This window comes from Pezoporus wallicus, unplaced genomic scaffold (genome assembly GCF_028554395.1).
Source record: "Pezoporus wallicus isolate ANWC-B61680 ecotype Strahan unplaced genomic scaffold, APGP_CSIRO_Pwel_v1 contig_3952, whole genome shotgun sequence".
In the NCBI taxonomy this organism is placed as follows: Eukaryota; Metazoa; Chordata; class Aves; order Psittaciformes; family Psittacidae; genus Pezoporus; species Pezoporus wallicus.
Genome location: NW_026635034.1, coordinates 3768968 through 3785842, shown reverse-complemented (window position 1 = coordinate 3785842; position 16875 = coordinate 3768968). Strand labels below are relative to the sequence as shown.

General features: G+C 42.9%; 1 long non-coding RNA gene across 1 annotated transcript; it reads right to left on the bottom strand.

The window, feature by feature from the left end:
• Positions 1–483: 483 nt before the first annotated feature.
• Positions 484–3146, bottom strand: LOC130606145 (uncharacterized). The gene is made up of 3 exons (XR_008973883.1): positions 2945–3146; positions 2355–2426; positions 484–627 (listed from the first exon to the last, which is right to left on the bottom strand). It is a non-coding gene; the product is annotated as an uncharacterized LOC130606145 (long non-coding RNA).
• Between the last annotated feature and the right edge of the window lie 13729 nt (positions 3147–16875).

Genomic DNA, 16875 nt, shown 5'->3' with positions numbered 1-16875 from the left:
ACAAATATACTTGTTAGCTTTATCTTTCACCCTGCACGTATTAGAACAAACCCATGTTTCCAGTTTGCATTTCATTTTCTTTATGGCAGGCTGCTGGAGCCGAGACAGAAGTTTAAAAGATAAATTTATTTAAAATCTGATTTTTTTTCTGTTTTTCTGTCTCAGATCAGATCATTCTTGCCAACTGTCTTCATTTAGGAGGGTCAATCTGTATTCTACTAGAGAAACAGACAGAATTTTTTCATGCCGTTCCTCCCAATAGCTTTCTGAAAACGATGAAATTCTATGAACTTAGAAAATATCCCTCTTATTTATGGCTTTGCAGATATCAGGGATTTGACAGAACCTTTTTCTTCTTTAAAATCCCTTTTCAGTTTTGATTTCTTTTAATTCTTGTGAAAGGACTTGGAAGGGCTTGAATCAGGAAGTGCTGGTCTCCTGGGAGGTGTACACTGGTTTTCCTGATCAATAAGAAATATCCAAGCTGTCACACGCCATGTAAAAAAATCAGGGTAAACTCCCCTGTGCTATGTGCAAGCCACAAGTCCTTGTACATAAGAACACATCCCAGGGTAACAAAACCAGGACTCCCAAGGACTTCATGACAGCTGTGAAGGTCTCCAGGCTCTGACATATGATCAAAAGAGAGCAACTTAGCAAGTTACCAAACATCAGAAGAGCTGAGGTAGCAATCTGGGCACACGTTCTTGGCTTGTGACGAAGATATAATAATGCAATTTAACTTAGCTGACAGTGAAACAAAGTGAAGCTACATCATATTATTTTGCATTAGCTCCAGGCAAAGAGCATATGGACAGGTACATTCACCCTGCTGACGTGCAATAACATATTAAGCCTCTATGACCTCATGTTTTATCCAAAACCATCAGATCTTCTTGCTTCAAATATCTTAGGCTTTTACTGCATCAGCCAAAGGGGATTCTTTAGCCAAGGTTCACCAGGGAAAGGCAGCAGGGATACACCACCCCCTGTGCAAATTAGTGTCATGCAAACAGATTGCACTGAGCTAATGTGAGGTTTGTGGTCCCAATACCACCAGCACAAGGAGACAATGTTCCACAGGACAGACTCAAATCTTCAAGCTAAGGTCAAATATCTAAACCTTAATTCAGATGCGGGTCAATGGAAACAGGGTCCCATTACAGAAAGAGGCCTCAGCTGCCCAAGTGAAGTGCCTGGATTTCAGCCACCTCAGAAACATTAAGGGATTTTTACAGACTTAAATGGCCTTTGCCCTGTACTTACTCGGGTGCCTTCTCCAGCAAATGGCACTCTGGAGACTTTCAAAGAATAACCAGGAAAATGCAGGGAATTTACTTTGAACTAGGAGTATTTGGTTTGGGAATTAAAAAGAGACAACGACAGCTTGAAAATGCAAAATCAATCATGAACTAGTTCATTAGGGCAGTGAAAGTCTCAGCTGAGAGGGCTGAGCCCCTGAGATCCATTTGTACATTGCTATAGATTGCTCCATTGTGGTTGTTGTTGCCTTAATTTCCTTCAGAAAGGCAGGTTGGATAACAGTATCTGGAGTCTTCCTGTAGACAGGGCAGGAGGATGGGATTAGTGCTCATTTTAGATGGCGAGAAGAGAACCTGAGCACTGGTTGAGTACAGGAAGTGACGAGGAAGGCTTTATTTCTTTCATACCCAGAAAGCTGCTTATCTCTCTGCCCCCACTTTTGGTTACCTTCTGTTTCTCCCGCTTTTGTCACGATGCAGCAGCACCCAGCAGTCAGCAGGGATGGAATTAATGTGTTTAACATTAATGGGAACGTTTCCGAATGTTTTATCCCAACCAGCCCTTCGGAAGCTGTAACCAGGCTTTTGCTTCCCAGGACCCTTTAAAAGCTTCCTTTTCTTGTCTTTGCTGGGATCTGGGGCCAGCAAAGGGTGAAGTTGTCTAGCTTCAGCCTGGACATCGGGTGGGTTGGGGATTACCACATAAAGTGCCATCTATTTGGCACTTGAAGGAGGAGGGCGAGGGCTGATATTTGGTCTCTATTATTTGTAGAATAGCAAATGAAAGCACAAGGCAAGCACATGCAAACGTCTAGTTGGTTGAGGCTGTGGCTGGCTCCTTATTGATTTCCTCATTTCTCCTGTTCTTTCCTATTATTTTCCCCAGGATGGGATTATCTCTGGATGATAAATTATCCTTTTTCATCTAAAGATGGTGAACGGCATACAAAGGCACTGCTCTCCACAGCACCTCCTGGCACTATTGTGACACAACTACCAAGAGGTGGGGACAGCCACATGCAATGTGATCTGCCTGGCTCAGCGAGTTCAGGGGAGAAAAGCAGGCAAGGAGGACAAGGACAGAGCTCCCACCTGGATGAAACAGAATACAGGTAACTTCCCTCATCCTCTTGCTGAATTGGCATATCTTGGAACTCTGAGGTCCTAATGATGGATTAAATACAGCAGGAAAGGGTCAGCAAGCTCTGACTGTGAAATTAATCACCCAGCAACAGTTGCGGAGGGCAGTTGTGCTGCTAGAATGCAGTGCTCCTTCCTCCGAGGACACAGTGAGTGCTAGGGTAGGCTGGAAAGGAGGGTTTTCCCAGTACCTGTCCCTCTTGCCCCCTTTTCCTTTCACAGTTTTCTTTTTGGATCAATGGCTTTCAAATCATCAGTCCACCCTGGCTTTTTTTTACAGCAACTGACCTAGCAAGAACTGCATCAGTAAAAAAGAGCCTCTGACTGAAATTTCAGCTACAAATCACTGTCAGACTTCAAAGGCAACTTTTCTGCTACAGAGCTGGAGTTGATATATATGTACATAGGGCCACCAAAGGATTCTATTCTTCTACTCCATGGAGTATTTTCAGTTCTTGACCCAGGGTTATATCTGTGCACAGGGAGAAGAACAGGAAAGAAGGGGGGAGCAGGAGAGAGAGAAAAAAGTAGGACATTAGTACCTGTGCTTTGTGGTCCAGGTATGAATTAAGTTATTCTGCTGAGATTAGAGGTGCTAGGCAGGATCTAGGGGAGCTGCTGAGGTTCCCCTGATTTTACACACCCCGGTGAAATAACCATAAAAAAGCCAACATGAAAAGCTCTGACCATTCTTGTGTGTCTCTGCTACTCCCAGTGCAAAGCTCTTTGCTTATGCACCTGTGTATGAATATGCCCAGGTACCCCTGAGATTAGGTTTATCTTTAAACAAGTTCCCTGGTGACTCTTGCAGCACAATCTCAGTTGGCAGCCACTGCTCTCTGTGTGGGTTATGCTTTCTTATTATTCCCAGCACAGGGCAGATCTATCAGGGAAGAGACAAGGACATTTTGTGTCAGGGCCTGAAAAAAGTCTTCATGCAGAGAGCTTGTAGGCAGACAACTCAAATCGCTGGCACAGAACTAAACTCTGGAGTCCTCCTGATACCCGGATGATTGTTCTTCTCAACCTACTTGCATTTTATTTTACGTGTCTCTTATTTCCACCTCTGCCGCTTGAACCACTAAGTTACAAATCTGTCTAGTAGAAGAATCTCTGCTCCATCAAATGGCCTCCCTGGGCTTTAGAACTCCATTAATTAGCATCTTTTAAATGGTTGGGTAATATTCGTTTCTCCTCTTCGAAACTATTTCCCCAAGCCCTAATTTTAATAAAGCTGGTGCTCATGAAGGTTTGAATATTAAAGCCCTTGGTTACAGAAAGACGAAAGAGGCATTTTAAAAGACAGCTGAGTAGGGATTACTTAAATGGCTGACATAATTCTGTGTGTATGTGTGAGTGTGTGAATGTGCAGCACCTCGGAGATAAAACATTGTCTTAAAGGCATTTCTGTGTCAGTGTGTATAAGGTCAGAATAAGTGCCACTTGGGTGGCTGTGTCTGTCAGGATAGTAACAACACCAGGGCCCCTGGGGAAACGTAGTACAGTGCAATATGTTTAAGTGTGGATGACAGCTTATTTCAAAACACAAGAGAAAGGGCTGTGTTTGCTTTGTATAGTTGCATGCACTGTTTCAGGTGTGAAAAGTGAACTGAAAGCTGCTGTATGCTTAAAGAACCTACATTGAGAATGGTGGTTTGTTTTTTTTATTGAGAGCATAAAGCTGGGTATTCTTCACTCAAACTTTATAACTCCACCATCTGTGGCTGCTGATGCCAAAGGCAGAAGCAGTGAGCCTGGTTCTGTGCAAAGCACTTATCTGATGGGATTGATGCCACCAAAATCAGTAGGTTGAGCAGGGTATCACTAGCAGGGGTTTCCTCACCTTGCCAGCAAGGTTCAGCTTTACCCTGGAGGAACCAGAGAGCAGCCTGGACTGCATCACCCTTTCTTTTCCTCTCCTGACACTGCCAACAGAGGTGTCAGACTGATGAAGGTTTTCATTATGTTGCTACATCTTGTCAGCTCTGGACAGGGCATAGACTCTTTGATTCATATCTCACAGGCTAGTGGATCAGATGGGAATGATTTCTGTCTTATCACAAGTCTAAGGCTCGGTGATCAGTGAGGTATAAGTATTTCTTCAGATACTTCAGCCTGCCTGAGCAAGATTTACAGCAGTTTCCTTGCTGAAAGGCTTTATACACTGTCAGACCTCTCCTAAGTCAGAGAGCTGCCTATCAACGGACTGTTATTTGCTCAGAAAGCAGCTGTGTTTTCCCACTAGATGTAATGGCACTGCCATGATTTGTAGCTGTTGTAAAATGATGATAATCTGTTATTCACAGCCTACCAAAGGTGTAGTCCCTGGGTTTTGCTGAGCCATACCAAGTACCCAAGCTAATATGATACCTTTAAAATAGATTGGAAAATTGGTTCTTCTTTTGATTCACCTGCCATGCCCTGATCTTGCTGCCCTCTCTACTATGGTCATTGCTGACCCTGAAAGCATCCTGAGGAAACCTTGGGGAGCTGATCCTGCTCCCAGGCAATTCACACAGTGGCAATGCTCCTCACCTCTGGTGGTGCTCAGGTGAAAGGAAGAACCTATTTTTCAATAGTTTCACTCCCTGTATTGGAGTCAGTGGTGGATTCAGGTAACAGTTTCAAATTTTCAGCCATTTTCTTCTTAACAAAAAGGCTTTCCAAGAATGCACCAGCACAGTGTGTGACAAGGATGCATGGGCTGCACTGAGCCCTTCTCCCTTCTCCCAAACCATGAACCTCTAGCCACTGAACCTTAAGGAAATGTTCCATAGCTGACCCTACTCACAGAATAGTCATGGGAAGTCAACATTGTACACTGACTTGCAGACAGAAGGCTGGCGCCCTGTATTTGGAGGTCAGCATGTTGAATTTGGAGGAATTGCAGCAAAAAGATAATGCGAGAGAGCCCCCTTCATGCTAAGCCATGAAGATGGCTCCTAGCTCCTCTGCAATTTCCCTCTAAGCTATGGGAAATGTGTATGGTGCAGAGAATCTACCAACAGAGATCTGACTGCAGAGCTCTGGGATTTATATTCATGTTTTGCATGGTCACAAACTTAAAATTAGTGAAGAATACTGAAGTTTGACTGCTCTTCCCCCTGCTTGTTGGAATCCTCTCTGTGGTCTGGGGTTATTTCCAAAGAACACCTTTGTAATTCTAAATACTGGTGCAAATAAAGGTGGAGTGAAGAAGAGGCTGATTTTGATTTGCTGCAGATGAGTACAAATTCAGCCCTTGGGTTTGGAGCTGCTAGTGAAAGGATGAAGTCCAATGGCTAATACGTAGGAGTAAATAGCTGGCTAAAGTGGCAGCGGCAACACTGTGGCTCTTCAGCTGCGTGTGGATCACGAGCCCATCTATCTTCCATGGTCTATTCTTGAGTCTATTCTTCACCGTGCAAAGCCACAATACCCTGCGTGTGTGGGTCCTGCATGGCAATATTCTGGTCTCTGATTGGGAAAATCGGAACATTTACTCTCTTGGAGAAGGTTGAACTTCTCTACCTAAAGTAAGAGCAGTCAGCTGCCAGGTCAAGGGACACAACAGCAAATGCAGTGACAAGGCTGAGGTTTATGTAGATTTTTACCAGCTCCAACAATCCCACAACGTGCAGGATGTGCTTACCTTGTTTTCTGTACTCTTTCGCTTCTCTTAAGTTATGCTTGTGGTTAAAATGTAGGGTGGTTTGCTTTAAAACTTGGAAAGCTCTGTATTGTCTACACTTATTTAGCTATAGAAACCTGATCTTGAAAGACAGAAAGAAAAAAAGAAAGAGAACAGGAATTTTATATACACAAAGTCAAATATTTACTTTCTCTACCTTATTTCTTTGCATCTGACAAAATAATTGTCTAGAAGTGGAGACCCTTCTGGGTGAGATGGAAAAGAATACATTTTTTCTGGGGGTGATGCTTAATAGGTGAAAGAGATTATTACTGGTTCTAAGCGCAGAATAAAGCTCAGCTTCAGGCCTTCTTGGCTTAGGATGAAAACATCTTTTCATGGATTTCTCTGCACATGGAGGAAAGTGAATCTTTCTCTCTTGTAGTAATTGCATTTTTAGCCACAATTGCCTGTTATCTTTGCGTTTCCCACAGGTGGTGATATTGGTTTCCATGAAGGGTTTGCTGTAGCTGTTCATCTCTCAAAACCCTTTGTGATATTATGAAATATCAGGCTGCCAAGCAATCAGCATGGTTTTTTTTCCTAATGAACACACATGCACAGGCAGTAATTTGTTTATTCAACCCCTCATGCAGGTTTGCAATTTACTCCAAAAAGCAAGCAGCAGCGTAGAGAGAAACCAGATTATGGTGCAGGGGAGAGATGGAGTCCCTTCCCAGGGACTGCCCTGGGAGCAGATCCAAAGGCTGTTGGTTTACTGGCAGGCTGTGACACCACCAGTGGGAATCTCTTTAACTTCCCCCCCATTCAAAGCATTTGAATTCTTATTTTCTTTATCAGGAAGCCTTTGCTACACCATTCACAAAGTCTCTTTGCCAGCATGGAAATAATTCTAATCACCTAAGTTTATTTTCCCCTTGTTCTCTCTTTACTGCAGTCTGATGAAACTGGTTTGGTCAGCTTCCCATGTGTTAATAGGCAGATTCACTTTCTGATTTTCAGTCACACACAACACAGCAAGAAAACAGCTCACGGGGGTGATCAAAACACCTCACTGAAACCATTTCTGCTTATTTTGTGGTTTGCAATTATTCTTTTTTCTCTTTTTCTCCTTCTGCATCATGGAACTATTGAGTCAAAATTAGGTTGCCAGCATCACTTAAAAATAGATGAGCTATTTTAAATCCTGAGTCAGTATTAGAATCCATAGGCAGGCTTAAAAGAAAAAAAAGCAAACATTTATCCTCAGAATCAGCATAATTGACAGAGTTATTCTTTGTTTTACCTTAGCAAGCCCTGAATTTCTGATTACTTGCTTTTTTTTTCCCACTGGTACTGGTGAATATTAGAAGTGTGGAAGCAAGGACAAGATGCCAGATTGCTGAAGACAAAACATTGTTAATCCACTTTCCTCTTCTGCTCTGGCCTCAGTCTGTGGGGAATTGAGGAGCGTGAAGGTGAAAAGGGCAGGGAAACAATTTCTGAAAACCTGCTCAGTGGCTACAGGAGAACAGCATGAAAACAGCTCTAAAACTCCTTGAAGTATTGTTTTATCCCTGTGGTAACCTCACTTAAACCATCTTTCACCTCCTCTTTAGTTTCTGCTACAGAAGAAAAGGGGGAGAAGCAAGACAATGAACAGAGATGGGAGAGATTTTTCTATTTCACAGTTTTCTCCATGGATTTAGTGGTAGCAAAAAGGAATGGACCCATTCCCAGGCTGAACTTGGGGCTGTATGCTTCATGAAGACCCAATTGGCAGCAGATTTCAGTTCTGCAAGGCCAGACCCATTCCTTGTTGAGCAGATCCTGCTTAAAGAAACTGACCGTAACATGGAGCTGACAGTCTTGCCACCATGTGGGGCTGTGGACACTGAGCAACCAGCAAGTGGTGGTCCTTGGCAGTGATTAGAAAGAGTGAGGCACCTGGGCTTACATACCATGTCCTCCTGTGAGGAGAAGGGAGCTGTGATATCTAAACCTTCATTCTCTCAGAGCAGAGACCTATCTACCTGTCATGACTCCTAACTTGATGTGTTTTCAATGCAGTATTTCGTGATGGATGATTTGGGCCCCCTACCATTTACCTGCCAAAAGTTAATGTAAATGCTCCAGAAGTTTGCAGAGGAAATGAAAGCCCAGGATGTTTCTGAAATTTGGGAGACAATTAGTGTGATTCACATCCTTGGCATTACAAGGAGCTTAAAATCTCTCGTGTTCCCAGGAAACGTTATTGGAGAGGTGGGGATCTGGGAAAATTATATTGGCTGAAATACATGGATCATGATGCTTGTGAGTAGTGTAGCTCCTAATATAGAGGGAAAGCTGATAACAGGCTAAGGGGGTTTCAGATCACACTGCTGCACAAGGACATACTTTTACAGATGCTGAAACTGCTGAGCGAACTGCTTTTCATTTGAAAACTACTGCTTTGAATGGGCAAGAAATGTCTTTGCTATACTTAGAGGTGGATTATGCGATGGGAAAAAATAGAAGGGCTACTTCATGTGCCAGCACATGAAACTGCCTCTGAATATTGCCAGAAAAGGAGAAAAGCACAGCAAAAGCTTCTCAAAATCTGGCTTTAATGAGGAGCAGGTGTGAATGTTACTCACTGTTCTCGGGGATCAGTCAATCTCATCACTGGGACTGAAGCTGCATTGGTTCAGCTAGCAGGATTGCTGCAGATCAGGAAGGTCAGAGGGGCACTGACTATTGGGAAGAGGCTGCCTGGCAGGAGGGAGCATCTAAAGGGTGGAAAAGCCTCAATGCTGGAGGCTTTGGACCAGAACAAAACCACAGGGTAGTTGGCAGACAGAAGAGAGGGATGCTGATGGAATGGAGCCAATAGGAGGGTTCAGTTTTTCCAGATTATTTAGGGAACCAGCCAATGTAACAGTGCCTTTAATTTTTTAAAATACAATTTAGCTTCACATATTTTTGCCCTGTGTAACCTCCTCTGCCTCCTCTCAAAGAGATCATTTCAGTCCACACCAGTGAGTCGCCATGGAGACTACAGCCCTGTGATGGCAAGATGCAACTCCACACCGCTGGGGCCTTGCCACTTAATTATTTATTAATAGGCTTTTACCCCAGTAGCCTCAAGAGATGCAAAATCTTGTAACCAAGGCTGGGAGAAAAACAAGAAACAAAGGCAAGAAAAAGGGGAGAAAAACACAGGCAATTACAAATAATTAATTAGAAGCACTACAAACATGCCAGGAAACATGTAATAGGAGTGGAAATTGAACTCAAATAACTATAGGTCAATATTGTCTAGCTGAGGAAATATCTGGCTAGGTAGTATGTGGGAAAGTAAAGTCTGTGCCCTCAGTGTCTGAAGGATCAGTTTGCTGGGTGCCCACTGCAGTGTGCTGGGGGCCTTCGAATGTGCTGTGCACATTCTCAGCTGGAAACCAACCCCAACAACTAGATCACCTTGCCCTGCCTTTAAAATCCTGCCATAAAGGTTATGACAACCCATATCAGGAATAAGAACCTTGGGGATCACAGGATCATGTGGCTTCCTTGGCTGGTCACAAGTTCTGAATTGCAGAGGGTCTCTGGCAAGCATTTGGTGTGAGGTGTCCCTGCCCATGCACGGGGGTTGGAACTTGATGATCTTCAGGTCCTTTCCAACCCTAACTATTCTATGATTCTATTTGTGAAAACCTCTCGCTGCCTGAATTTTTGGTTAAAACAGACCTGGCAAATAACGGGTCAATTCACAGCAGTGAGTTCCAGTTCACAAAAAAGGTCAAGATGCACAGCAAGATTTCCTCACTTTACATTGTTTTAATTGAACAGCTAATCCAGCCTATTAGAATGGAAAATAAGTAGAGGCAAACCACTTGAGTCATCTTTGTATCTCTTTACTCTGCTTTTCCCCTAGACTTCCATAAAGACTACAGCATTGGCTTTTTCTGGAGTCTTCTGCCTAGTTTAATTAACCCAACAACCTTCTTAGGGATCTTTGTGATTGACTTTAGGAGACAGAGAACAAGTTGGCACTGTTAGAAGGCTTGTATGGGGACATCTTGCCCCCTAGGTAAATATTAGACATGACAAGACAATGCAATGGCAAGAAAAATGAAAATAATTTCATAATACGTCTTCAAAGGGGAAAAATAATACTAATAAAAAAATCATTCAGCCCCAAGAACAACATAAAGTAAACTGAGAGGAAGCACATGGCACAGAGTCAAGCAAATTTAAGGAACAAATCTAGCAAACAATGAAAAGTAACAGCTCTGACCAAAAACAACCATTAAATGTTAAATGCTGCTCTTGTAACTGACAGCACCAACAACTTCAAAGGGCTGTTTTACTAGCATGTGTGTGTGGAATAGCTAGCCTCTCAAGGGGCTGACTGTATATTTGTGTTTCTTGTGGTTTTGTTGGGTTTTTTTCTTCTTTTTGGGTGGGATTTTATTTTTTTCTTTACAAATTTGAGGTAATTGAATCTGAAATCTAGAGCCCAGCTAATTGTAGTCAATGAGCATTTTGCATCTGCTCTGCATGGGCATGAAGGACTGTAGGCATCCAGTGTCTGCTCACCCTCCAAGCTATAGGGCAGTCACCTCTTTCTGCCACACATGAATGAGGCAAAAAGTCTGATTGGACAGAGTCAGTGGAGGACCAGAAAGGGAAAAAGTTTGCTGACATTCCTGTGCATTTTGAGTAGTGTTTCCATTCTTTTCTCTTCTCTTTCTCTTTGCTTGTAATTCACTCTCCAGAAGCCTGATGCACTGCTAGCTGCATATGCAGCCACACAGCGGCCTTAGGTGGGATCTCAGTGTTTTTCTCGAGCACCATCTAGTGCTCGGGCTTCTGATGTTTAAGCATCCAAGTGTCTTTATTGCATTTTTCCTCACCATTTCTTTTCTCTTTGAAGAAGGACAGTGCTTGCCTGTATATGTTCTTGCCTAAGGGAAGGACTTCGGATACCGAGAACCTGAAGCAAATCCCAGAAATCGATGTCCATGTCTACCCTTACCCAACACAGGTCAGCAGTGTACATCAAACCCATCCCCATACACCTTTCTTGCTAGTGCTAAATGAGAATATCATTGAATGTTTCTGTCCATGTGAGAAAATGACAGAGCCAAAAGACTTGTTCATGGTGTGGGGAACAAAAACTTAGGCTTTCCTGCTCTACTCTTATCCTCTTGTTTCTCCTTAAGAACCCCAAAGTCTCTGTCAGTTTGCCTCATCAACCCCTGTTGACTAAGCAATGCATTTGCGAGGATTTATCCTTACCCATCCCCCTATTTTTTTTGGGAAACAGCTTCTAGCAGTTCTTGTACTCTCCTACACTACCTAGGCGATTCTCTAATCATGTTTAGCACAGTGAGATTAACCTGTCATTAAAAATATAATTGTTCTTCAATTTGCACTTCTTTCTTAAATGCAGGCTGAGCAGAGCTCCAAAGCCCTGACTGGAACTTTGCTGCAAAGCCTCTGGCAACAAAAACCTTATTATTTGCAAAAGAGGGGAACCTAATTGGAAAATATGATGGAAAGAAAACAGTGAATCCCCAGTAATCTCCTTCCAAAATGATAATGCATGTGCTATAATGAATATTAATGTATCATATTTAAGAAATGGGGACACTGGAAAATGTAAGATAAGTTTTCTTTCTCTATGTTTTCTATTTGGCAAATAATACTCCACGGAGGCACGTTCACCCAGCAGCTGTCCCGCACACCTCTCTATCAGGCACAGCTGAACGGCTGCTATACAAAAATGCACCCCAAATTGCCTTTATCTATGACCCTACAATAGCTACCATCCCATCTCTGCCATTCCAGGCCCTATCCACAAGCCTCTTCTCAGTCATTACTCATTGTAATCAAACATAATGCTCCTCATACAGCCTTGCCCACCGTTGTGAAGGCAGGAAGTCTCATGAACATGGACCGACTTTGCAGAAAACATAGTGTGGTTCTAATTTCCATCATCACTGAATAAGTGATCTTGGAGAAAGGGAGATGCTTACTCTTCATTAACATTAAATTTTGACATCATTCAAGCGGATTTTAGTGCCAGGCTTTCAGCCCTTCCTGGCCTCTTGAGGACACTGTAACTACTTGCGTGAGTAGGTGCTGAGCCAAAAAAAAGTCAATAACTCATCATCTAACCCTTACTGTTTAGATATTAAATGCTAAGAAATACCAAAGTTTGTCCTGAACTCCTTGGTGGAGATGTTATTATCTAGCGATCCAACCATATTGGCTAAATTCTTGTTTCCAGCACTGTAACCATAGTACATAAAGTTTTCTAGGACAATTGCCTCTCCCTTAAGTACAGTCATTACCTGTTCTGGCAGACTTCTTTGTAATTTAATGTCTCAGACTTTAAAAATAATTCCCAGAGAATTGAGGTTTATTGGGGAGAAATATTCTTTTATTTACTTGCTCATTCCCACACTAATATCTTCCTGTTATCTGCTTCCTTTGGAATTAAGTGGTTAACATAGTTACTGTGTAGAAATGTAGATTTCCCCTGGCACTCCTTGGAATGAAGAATAGATAATTTCAGACATTTTCCTCTTTAGGTAATGCATCTGCCAGAGCTGCCTCTGTATTTCTATAGGACAAATGAGACTGACAGCCTGGGAGAGCAAGAGAGGAAGAGCCATCATACTGATAAAAGACCTGGGTGGGACTCTAGGGATCTGCATTCGGCTCTGGCCACAAACTCAGTGTGTGACCTCAAGAAAACCATTTAATCTCAGTATTCCTTAGGTGTCTACCTGTCAAGAATTTTACTTTCCTTCAACTCTTTTTCTACTTTGTTGGTGTAAGTTACAAGCTCTTAGATATAGTCTCTGTCTCATCCTGTCATGTCCCGCTGCAGAAGGGATCTTTGCAGGGGCCTTGAGAAACTAGAGATAACAACAGTGACACTGGGAAATAGCATCCTCAGGATGACAAAAGTGATTCCCTGTCTTCTGATTTCAGTCCACATAATCCCCACAGAGAATCAAAGTGTTGCAATCATCATGTAGTCCCACTAGGATTACAGAAATGATTCGCTGACAAAATACTTCATCAGTTAGAGCTCCTGAGATGATGGTTTGGATGTAAGGGTGGCTTTGGGGCTGTCAGAGATCCTTGTCAAGGTTGGACTGTGACAGCAAGCCATGTGCTCTAGCTTTAAACATGGTCCTTGACACTTCTGATAAAATAAGATCTCAGCAGCATGAGGTTTAGAGGCTGTGGCACAGACAAGACTAGTTTAGATTACACCCATGACAGCATGCCATACACAGGACATAGTGGCATACGTCCTGTAGGGACAATGGGACATAGCTCATTGCAATAGCTTTAGGCTATGCTTATTTCACTCTACTTCCAGCAAATACTAGGATTTGCATCCACATCCACATGTGTAGTTTCAGAAAGCTTTTAGTGCTGTGAGTAAACACCTCCCCCAGGGTATCCAAAACCTTCAGCCACTGCCATTCAGGGCAATCTCTATATGTGGAAAAATTATTTTAATCAGGAGATGCGTTAGAAATAGGATCTGTGCAGCTGTTGTGTGGTTCCCTGCACTTCCTGGAATGGCTGCCTGAAAAAGTGGATTAAAACTGTAGGTGGAAGGGCAGTTGCCATGGAAACTGCAACATTGGAAGCTTCATTTCAATCTTTTCTTCCTTCTGATAATTTTCCACCCATTTTACCACTCTGAACAGGTACCATTCCATCTTGGTTCTCCCTTGCCTTCATCAAACTATTCGTGATACAACAAGCCAGGAGTCAGGGTTACTAAGTGAACCTACTGGAATGAAATACAGGAAAACAGTGCTAGGGTTGCACTTTGAGGCAGTTCTGCGTGCGGGTCATGAGAGAAGCTAACCTCACTTTTGGCTCAGAGGCCAAGCAAAAGGCCTCAAGGTGTAAGAAGGAGTGAATCCTTGGGAGAGCAGTGCCCTCTGACTGCCCAGGGACCAGTGGACACTTCAGCAATGTCAGGTCTCATGGTCCTCTGGGAGTGAGAGGAGAAACAGTGGTTGTCTATCAGCTAGGTGTTGTTTTGAAATGAGGGCATATGAGAGGCTGTGTTGAGCACAGTAGGAACCATTATCCAACATTTTCTGTGAAAGCTTGTTTGTGCCAAGGACCAGCTGAGATTAAACACCTCGGTGACAATGAAATCTGTGACAATGAAATAAACCTGGGTTACACCAGCTTCTGAGGTGAACCAGTGCAATGCAATTCCAGGTCCCTGGGACTGGAGAGGGACATGAAGCATGCTTTCTACATGCTGGAAAGGGAGTAGGGAGTGATGTTGGATAAAGTAAATTCACCCAGCATGCAAGTCAAGCAGGATGTGGAGGTTAGTTTGCCCTGGTTCTAGAGGAAGGTACTAGCTGGTCTCTGGCAATTGGAGGATCATATTTTGAAGTCTTGAACGACAGAACTTTTGAGTGCTTCACTGAAACTTGCCAGATTCACACAGGCGAATCCCGTTTCAGGTCCAGAGGACCTGAGGACAGTGTTACAAGCCAAAGTGAGAATCTAAAACTTCATTCTTCTGCCTTCGTGTCTGGTCTATAGAGCTGATTCCTCCAGACACTCCAGGCTGCACAAACTGGTGTTATCAGATTTGTCTGGCTCTTCTGGTTTTCACAGCTGTCACTTCAGGGCTGTGTTACACCATGACATCAGGTAGTGGAGGATGCTGTCTAGACATCCTCGGCTTTGTATGTGGCATGGAAAGCTTGACAAACTCTTATTAAGAAATTAAAGGAGTGAAATCCAGCTACTTCCACAACAATTGTAATGCAATGTATCAGTTTCTCATTGCTTATTTTTACAAAGCTCCCTGATATTTGTGACAGTTCTACTACTTCACTAATAAAATGTATTTCAGTGTTATCTGCAGAGACTCTGACAGGTGAGCTGGCTTTTCTGGGATTATCTCAAGGAGGGCTGGAAGCATGAAGGTTCATTCTGGGTGTACTGAAACACAAGATTTTTAGTAACCCTTAAGCCTTACCATTCACTACTGAGGTTTGGCTGATGAGTTTGGCTTGCTCAAGGGGGCAGATTCCAAATGTTACAAGACAAATCATCACCTTAGCTAATTTGTTTATGTCTTTCTTCATTTCAGGATGACTTGGGGTTGGGAGAAGTTCAATTTAGTCTAGCACTCCTGAAAATGGAAGTTCTTTTGCCAGCTCAGGCATAATATAGTCCTTTGCAATGCAAGCTTTCAACAGTCTCTGTCTAATACTATCACCCACCCTAACACTGTGTTGATGTTTTGAAGAAAGTAATGCTGGTTTTACTGTAAGCCTTTCCAAAGCTCTCAACTCAGATATAGCAGGTAGAAAAAGCAGCTTAAGAAAAAAAACACTCCAAAGTAACCCTAAACTTGCAAGAGATCTGCAGTCCAAGCAGTGAAACTTCCCAGCCAACTCCATTTGCACTGGGGATAAAAGCATACCATTGCTTTGAGAGAACTTGCTTGCTCACCTCTGTGGGGCTTCATATGAATACACAACTAAGACACACACCCACACAATACAACCCAGATAAAACTCGTAGAGGTTGCCACAGCATCCTCACTCATTGCTGCTCGTAGTAGAGATATTAGGAGTTCCTCGTTACTTTGCCTTCCTTTGGAAACCAGGCTTTTGGAACAGAAGGCCTTAAACTCTTTATACCTTCATTAGGAGCTCTCTTTGAGTCCACCCTCTGGTTCCTTTGCTCTGAACTACTAGCTCTCCTCAGAGACCCTTAGGTGCATCCTGCTGCATTGTGTGAGTAAGGACTTTATACACAGATGTCTGAGTAGTATCTGTGGCCAGGGTTAAACACACAATCAGCTCTATAGTACCTTTCAAAGCCTTAAAATCTCTGACTTGCCAGTGCTTAGACTGCTAAGCTAATGCTCATTATCTTGTGTTATTGGTTCAATACATTATTTTAACCTGCAGTTTGTGCTGAGAACTATTTCCTTTAACCACATGGCTGATTTTTATCTCCTCTTCGTTGTACAGAAATACACAGGTGATTGGAACTGCCTCAACATGTCTGGTCTGACATTCGAGAGTATATTTGGAAAAGTTATCATCAGCATTTTCCTTGCGTATTACTGTTCTGTAATTAAGCAGTGTATGTGGCTTGAAAATCCTCAGTAGTTTTTAGCATGATTTATAGGGATCATTTGTCTCAAATATTTGTTAAATGGCAGTAGATTTGGAGCTTTTATTGCTAACTGTTTTCAGTTAGACTTTAACCATCCTCTAGCCTCTGGACAAAGCACTTATTTGCTGCATGTCATGTTTTATCACGGAGGAGTAAAAATAGACTGGAAGAACAGTCCCAGTGGAAGAAGCAAATGAGTGAGGAAAAGAGGTGAGGAGGAGAACAGAGAGAGGAGTAAATGAAGAAACACAATGGGCGTCTGATCCTCTAGGGAGCTAGCTGGAGGAATTATGGTTGAGAATGGAAGTTTTAACCTCATATCGCAAAACTGCAGGTCTTGCACAGTGATGTTCTTGGATAGCTTTGAAGTGAAAGTTTATGTACAGAGAGACTGCTTGTGATGCCTAGGTCTCATGGGTCAGCCCAACCCCAGACACTTCATGGTATCTATCCTGAACGCAGGCTATCTGCAAAAGAAGGCCACTAGCCTATGGGAAGGAGAACAGCCTCAGGAGTCGTTTGCATCCACGTTTATCAAGCACAGCTGAGGGTCAAGGTTCAAGGTTCAAGACTGCTAAATATAATCTGAAGTGATCCTGAGATAATGAATTATCTTCAGTTTAACTTGAGCTTCTAGCTTTGCTTTCCCCAAATACTCAGCGAGCACCAGTGCACCCGGATGAT